General features: G+C 45.8%; 1 long non-coding RNA gene across 1 annotated transcript; it reads right to left on the bottom strand.

Moving 5' to 3' along the window:
* Positions 1 to 845: 845 nt before the first annotated feature.
* LOC138303436 (uncharacterized) lies at positions 846 to 4826 on the bottom strand. Its single transcript, XR_011205403.1, has 2 exons — positions 4655 to 4826; positions 846 to 2605 (listed from the first exon to the last, which is right to left on the bottom strand). It is a non-coding gene; the product is annotated as an uncharacterized lncRNA (long non-coding RNA).
* Between the last annotated feature and the right edge of the window lie 2027 nt (positions 4827 to 6853).

A 6853-nucleotide genomic window follows, 5' to 3' on the forward strand; every position in this document is an offset into this window, starting at 1 on the left:
GTGTTAAAGCTGCGGAAATACCGCAAACAGGCCGGCGGACAAAAAAAGGGAATTACGACCCTGGCGGTAACCGCCAACAAAGACAGCCACTTTAACACTTCGCTCGCTACGGCGGTACAGACAAACAGCGGGGCGGTCACCGCCAACAGACAGGCGGGAGACAATGTACCGCCCACACTATTACAACACACCAATCCGCCACCTTTTCCGGGGCGGATTCACCGTGGATAAAAAAACGGCAGAAACAGCTTTTGCGATGGGAAATAGCTCACCTCAACACACTCCACGAGGAACGACGACTCCATGGAGCCGGAACTCCAAATACTACCTGCCCTTGTCTTTCTGCTCCTCTACGAACAACAGCGACGTAGGCGCAGAACATACCGGTGAGTACTGCATCTACGACACGGGGGAGGGGGGAGGCAAAAGTTAGGGGGACACCCACCAAACACCCCCACCCCCACCTTCGCATATTACAACATACACACCAATGCAGTCAAAAATATCACATGAACAACCCACAATCCCCCCGGAAGAATGCAAAGACAAAGCGAGATCCGTTCAAATATTGTAATGTGCCAATATACATGTCATATAAAAATATACTGAATCATATCTCGAAATCTGTCATATTTATATATACAATACAAGAAGTAGTGCAGATATGTACACAATAATGTCCGTGCACCAACAGTCCAAAATTGCATGGGCGAAGGCCCACAATAGATACCTGACCAAAATCCGAGAGAACACTGCCGGGGCATCAGATTGAAATACTACAGGCACCTGTAGTGCTTTCCTCTTATTTAGTTTCTAAGCACTAACATAACACAACAGAAATGCACTTCTGAGGTCAAAGAAGACTTTTATTGTTATTTTATTCTTCCCCAACCACAATGTTTATGAATGAATGACGAATTAGTAGCTTTCAAGTCCGCGTTAATCAAACAAAATATATCAGTTTGCAATATACACAGCAGGTTATATTTATAATGCAAAGCAAAACAAATACTTCACCGTGTAGGAACTATTTACAGCTACATCTTTCTAAGGTCTGCAAGCTGAGACCCCTGTCAGCCGCGAGAAAGAGTGTCATCTACCCACACGGGATGCTGGCAACTGGCGCCAAGCTCCAGCACGAGGTCCGGCAGATTCGAATCTGACTCTCTGCAGCCTGTTACATTCGTTACAAAGGTGTGCCCCCTCCTCTCAGACCTGGGAAACTGAGCAAGCCTTTTGGAGACTGGCCAGGTCTCCAAGACTACTCCTGTTCCCAAGCTCAAGGGAAGAGAAACGACGCCCATGTACTCTCTCTTATCAGGTCTAGTCTACTGTGAGAGCAAAACATCTTGGTTCTCTGGTGCAAAAACACAGCTTGGAAAAATACAGAACTATTCTCAACTGCAATGTCTAACTCCACGTTAAAGGCAATGGGCAGCTAACCTAAATATCAAATGCAATGTCATGTTAAAGGCAATAGGCAGCTAACCTAAATATCAAATGCAATGTCTAGTGTCATGTCAAAGCCAATAGGCATCTAAGCTGAATACAAAATGCAATGTCTTATATCATGTCAAAGCCCATAGGCAGCTGAGCTGAATATAAAATGCAATGTATAATATCATGTCAAAGCCAATAGGCAGCGGAGCTGAATACAAAGTGTAATGTATAATATCATGTCAAAGCCAATAGGCAGCGGAGCTGAATATCATGTCAAAGCCAATAGGCAGTTAAGCTGAATACAAAGTGTAATATATGATATCATGTCAAAGCCAATAGGCAGCGGAGCTGAATACAAAATGTAATATATGATATCATGTCAAAGCCAATAGGCAGAATATCTAATAGCATGTCAAAGTCAATAGGCAGCTAAACTGAATACATCATGTCAAAGTCAATAGGAATGCAATGTCAAAGCCAATAGGCGGCTAGACTGGATACAGCATGTCAAAGCCAATAGGCGGCTCAACTGAACAAAACATACCATGTGCTACTGGTGAACATTGAGCAACTAATATGCGCAGTGGTGAAACACAAAGTCATTGGTCAAAACAAAACTCCATCAAATAGCAGGACATTCCGCCCTTTGACCAATGAATTTTTGTTTCACATATCTCATATTTCAAACAAACAAAAAAAAAACATTATCAGCAAATCAAATTTCAATGATCAAAGCAATCCCTGTAAAGCAATAGAAGTGAATTAACACATTGATCTCATAACCTTTCACATCAGATACATCTACATAGAAAAGACTGGGCAATTTTTTTTTTTTTTTTTTTTTCTGAATGAGTCTCTAATTCAACCGTGTTAGCAATTTGATGTGGCATGAGTTCTGCTCATGTAAAGGTGCACGGTCCACCTGAAAGGTTTTCTGGAAGGTAAGCAAAAGTCAGAGTTCCATACGAGAGGGGAAAAAAAAAAACACAGCAAACAAGTTGAACTTGAACTGAAGGCGCAGTTTGCGCAAAATGGATCCATGGTGCTGGCACTTTACTCAGCCAGGTTCAGGTTGGGGATTCGGTCCCTTCCCCGACCCCACACGCACACACCGGAAGGGGGACCACACAGCACACTCAGGGACAGTGGCGAAACGTGGTCGGATCTGCAAAAGAAACAAGTATGACTTTTCTTGCAAATAACATTTTTCATTTAAACTGCACCCTTCCTCTTTCTTTCCCTGTTTTATAATCAGCAGGACGTTTTTGGGGCCCTTTGTTATATTCTCTGCAGGTTCTGGAGGGTCACTTGGGGCGTCAGCCAACACATCAGCACTGAGGTTTTTATCTGCTGCACCACAGCTTCCCTTTTCTTGCACTGTCAGAAGGGCTGGGGCAGACTCCTTCTTTACCAAACCTCCATTCACTGCATTTTTGCCAAGTTGGGCCATTCTGTCTCCAATTTGTATGAATGAATCAGATTCTTTTCTAGGTATCAGCATAATTTCGATTTTTCCTTGGTAATTTGCAGCAATCACTCTCCCTAAAACCTGATCACTTTGCCATTTCTGTCCTGGTAACTTTCCTCTCCCCAACTGCTCTGTGACTGCTTGCATGACAGATTGCTTTTGTGCATGCTGCACAGTTTTTATCAAATCTAGGGGAATGGGCATCTCTCTCATCTCTGCCCACCTGTAAGTGGCCTTTTCACATTTCTGGGGCACCCACATAGCCATCCCCACTAAGGCAGAATTCTGGGTGAACACTTCTCTCTCTGAATTTTTCTGATTAACATCTGCAAGGTAATTGAACCAGTTAGGTACAAGCCATGTGGCTAAAACATTATCAAAGAACCAAAAATCAGCGTAAAAATGACACATCTCACGTAGCTCTTGCTTTAAAATCTGACACACATTATACAACGCTGTTCCTTCTACTGTGCCAGAAAGTAACATTTCAGTCAATGAATCATTAGTAAAACAAACATGCTTTTTATCTTCAGTAGACACAAATTCAAATGGTGCACACAATTTCATTGATAATTCTTTTACCTGTGGTACTCTAGCCCTGTCTTGCAAGTACCAGATCCATTGTATGATTCTAGCTAGGGGCAGTATTTTCTTCCCTTGTTCTTGAATTACATGTACATAAGTATTTCCTTCTTGCACTGCGCAGAAACCTAAAGTCTGCATTTGCCAAATCACAAGCGCGCAGCTGCATATTATTTTTCACAGTGACCATGTACAAAAGTGTTAGGATTTCTCTCAAATGAGGGCTATTCTTTTTCCAAAAATCAAACAAGCTAATGAAACTCGGGGTGTCTTGCTCTAAAATCTTTCGTTTTACTTGTGCATTTTGCAACGTAACTCGTAAATCACATTCTGGTCTCTCGTCCCTGTTATCAGTTAAGGAATGCACTTTGGCTGCCAAAAACCCTGGCTCACACGGAAACTCAGTGCAGCTCGGAGCTGTCTTAACCCCCTCATTACTGGAATGGGACAAGAAAGATTCTTCAAAAACAGCCTTTTTATAACTTTCAGTCGGGCTAATTTGCTCACGTAAATTCCTATTTTCATGTTCCAACTTCCTACATTTCTCCTGCATTTCTCTGTAAGCAGATAAAGGTATCCAGACCTTTCTGTCATCATTACTTCCAAAACACACTTTTTCTACATATATACAACGGGAATTATTTCTCAAAACAACATCAGGCATTTTAGCTACACATGCATTTTCTTCTGTAATTCCCCAAACAGAAAACAATTCACAGTTTTTCTTAGCACCATCAGGCAGTTCATCAACACATGTATTCTCAGACATGGTCTGCCGTGCTACTGTGATTCTCCAAACAGAAAACAATTTCTGTAATTCTCCAAACAACAAAAAAACAATTACACTTTCTAAAGTGTGCACTTAGAAATCTACTAACTCGTCAAACCCCTTCTTAATCACCTCTTAATGACCGACCCCACTTCTGGTACCAATTGTAGTGCTTTCCTCTTATTTAGTTTCTAAGCACTAACATAACACAACAGAAATGCACTTCTGAGGTCAAAGAAGACTTTTATTGTTATTTTATTCTTCCCCAACCACAATGTTTATGAATGAATGACGAATTAGTAGCTTTCAAGTCCGCGTTAATCAAACAAAATATATCAGTTTGCAATATACACAGCAGGTTATATTTATAATGCAAAGCAAAACAAATACTTCACCGTGTAGGAACTATTTACAGCTACATCTTTCTAAGGTCTGCAAGCTGAGACCCCTGTCAGCCGCGAGAAAGAGTGTCATCTACCCACACGGGATGCTGGCAACTGGCGCCAAGCTCCAGCACGAGGTCCGGCAGATTCGAATCTGCCGGACCTCGTGCTGGAGCTTGGCGCCAGTTGCCAGCATCCCGTGTGGGTAGATGACACTCTTTCTCGCGGCTGACAGGGGTCTCAGCTTGCAGACCTTAGAAAGATGTAGCTGTAAATAGTTCCTACACGGTGAAGTATTTGTTTTGCTTTGCATTCAATATCTTATAAATATAACCTGCTGTGTATATTGCAAACTGATATATTTTGTTTGATTAACGCGGACTTGAAAGCTACTAATTCGTCATTCATTCATAAACATTGTGGTTGGGGAAGAATAAAATAACAATAAAAGTCTTCTTTGACCTCACAAGTGCATTTCTGTTGTGTTATGTTAGTGCTTAGAAACTAAATAAGAGGAAAGCACTACAGCACCTCAGGGGGAAGGGAAGAGGGGGCACCTCAGCGACATGACTGCAAAGCCAGATCCACGACGGGGCTCCATGCCCATCTATGCCATCCTGGGGAGTGCAAAGCCACAGTCTCTCAAGTCTATACAGTGGGTGGCTTGCCCACTGGACCATCCTGGGGAGTGCAAAGCCACAGTCTCTCAAGTCTCTACAGTGGGTGGGTTGCCCACTGTGCCATTCTGGGGCGTGCAAAGCCACAGTCTCTCAAGTCTTTACAGTGGGTGGGTTGCCCACTGGACCATCCTGGGGAGTGCAAAGCCACATTGACGCAAGAAGATGCAGTTCTCAACTGGTACTGGGTGGGACTGGTGGCCAGACTGGATGAGTCTCCCCGTGAAAGTTCCTGTCCTGTCACTGTCCCAGCTGCACATGGGAGAAGGATGCCTGATGTGGCGGCCTATTCATACCCACACGGTGTTTGCCCTGATCAGCTGTCTTCATCATGGCGGTCTTGGCCTTGTTCAGCGGTCTTCACCATGGCGGTCTTGGCCTTGTTCAGCGGTGCTTTGCCATGGCTGGCTATGGACTGTTCAGCGGTGCTTTGCCATGACGGTCTTGGCCTTGTTCAGCGGTCTTCACCATGGCGGTCTTGGCCTTGTTCAGCGGTGCTTTGCCATGGCTGGCTATGGACTGTTCAGCAGTGCTTTGCCATGGCGGTCTTGGCCTTGTTCAGCGGTCTTCACCATGGCGGTCTTGGCCTTGTTCAGCGGTGCTTTGCCAAGGCTGGCTATGGACTGTTCAGCGGTGCTTTGCCATGGCTGGCTATGGACTGTTCAGCGGTGCTTTGCCATGGCTGGCTATGGACTGTTCAGCGGTGCTTTGCCATGGCTGGCTGTGGACTGTTCAGCGGTAGCCTGAGATAGCGGTTCAGATACTGACATTGGTGTGTGGCATGACGAACTTCACACTGGACATTGGGGTGTGGCATGACGAACTTCACACTGGACAATGGGGTGTGGCATGACGAACGCCACACTGGACATTGGGGTGTGGCATGACGAACTTTACACTGGACATTGGGGTGTGGCATGACGAACTCCACACTGGACATTGGGGTGTGGCTTGACGTTCCATCATCGCCCAGCGGGGCTGTGGGATCCTGGTCCCTCCTGGGCACTGACTCCGGCGGTGGTCTCCTGACCAGTAACGATACTTGGGCCCTCCTGGGCACTGACTCCGGTGGTGGTCTCCTGACCAGTAACGATACTTGGGCCCTCCTGGGCACTGACTCCGGCGGTGGTCTCCTGACCAGTAACGATACTTGGGCCCTCCTGGGCACTGACTCCGGCGGTGGTCTCCTGACCAGTAACGATACTTGGGCCCTCCTGGGCACCGACTCCGGCGGTGGTCTCCTGACCAGTAACGATACTTGGGCCCTCCTGGGCACTGACTGGCGGTGGTCTCCTGACCAGTAACGATACTTGGGCCCTCCTGGGCAATGACTCTGGCGGTGGTCTCTGGACCAGTAAGGACGGTGCTGGCGGTTGCGTCTGGACCGCCGGAAATGATGGCGCACTTCTCCACCGTGACACTCACAACAGGCTGGGGAGACTTCCTCGGGACCTTCCCCACCTTTTTTGGAGTTACAGCTGACTCACCAATCGCCTTCGATCCCATTTCAGTTATAGTCCCACCAGGAGTCTTG

Source organism: Pleurodeles waltl, chromosome 1_2 (assembly GCF_031143425.1).
Source record: "Pleurodeles waltl isolate 20211129_DDA chromosome 1_2, aPleWal1.hap1.20221129, whole genome shotgun sequence".
Classification (NCBI taxonomy): domain Eukaryota; kingdom Metazoa; phylum Chordata; class Amphibia; order Caudata; family Salamandridae; genus Pleurodeles; species Pleurodeles waltl.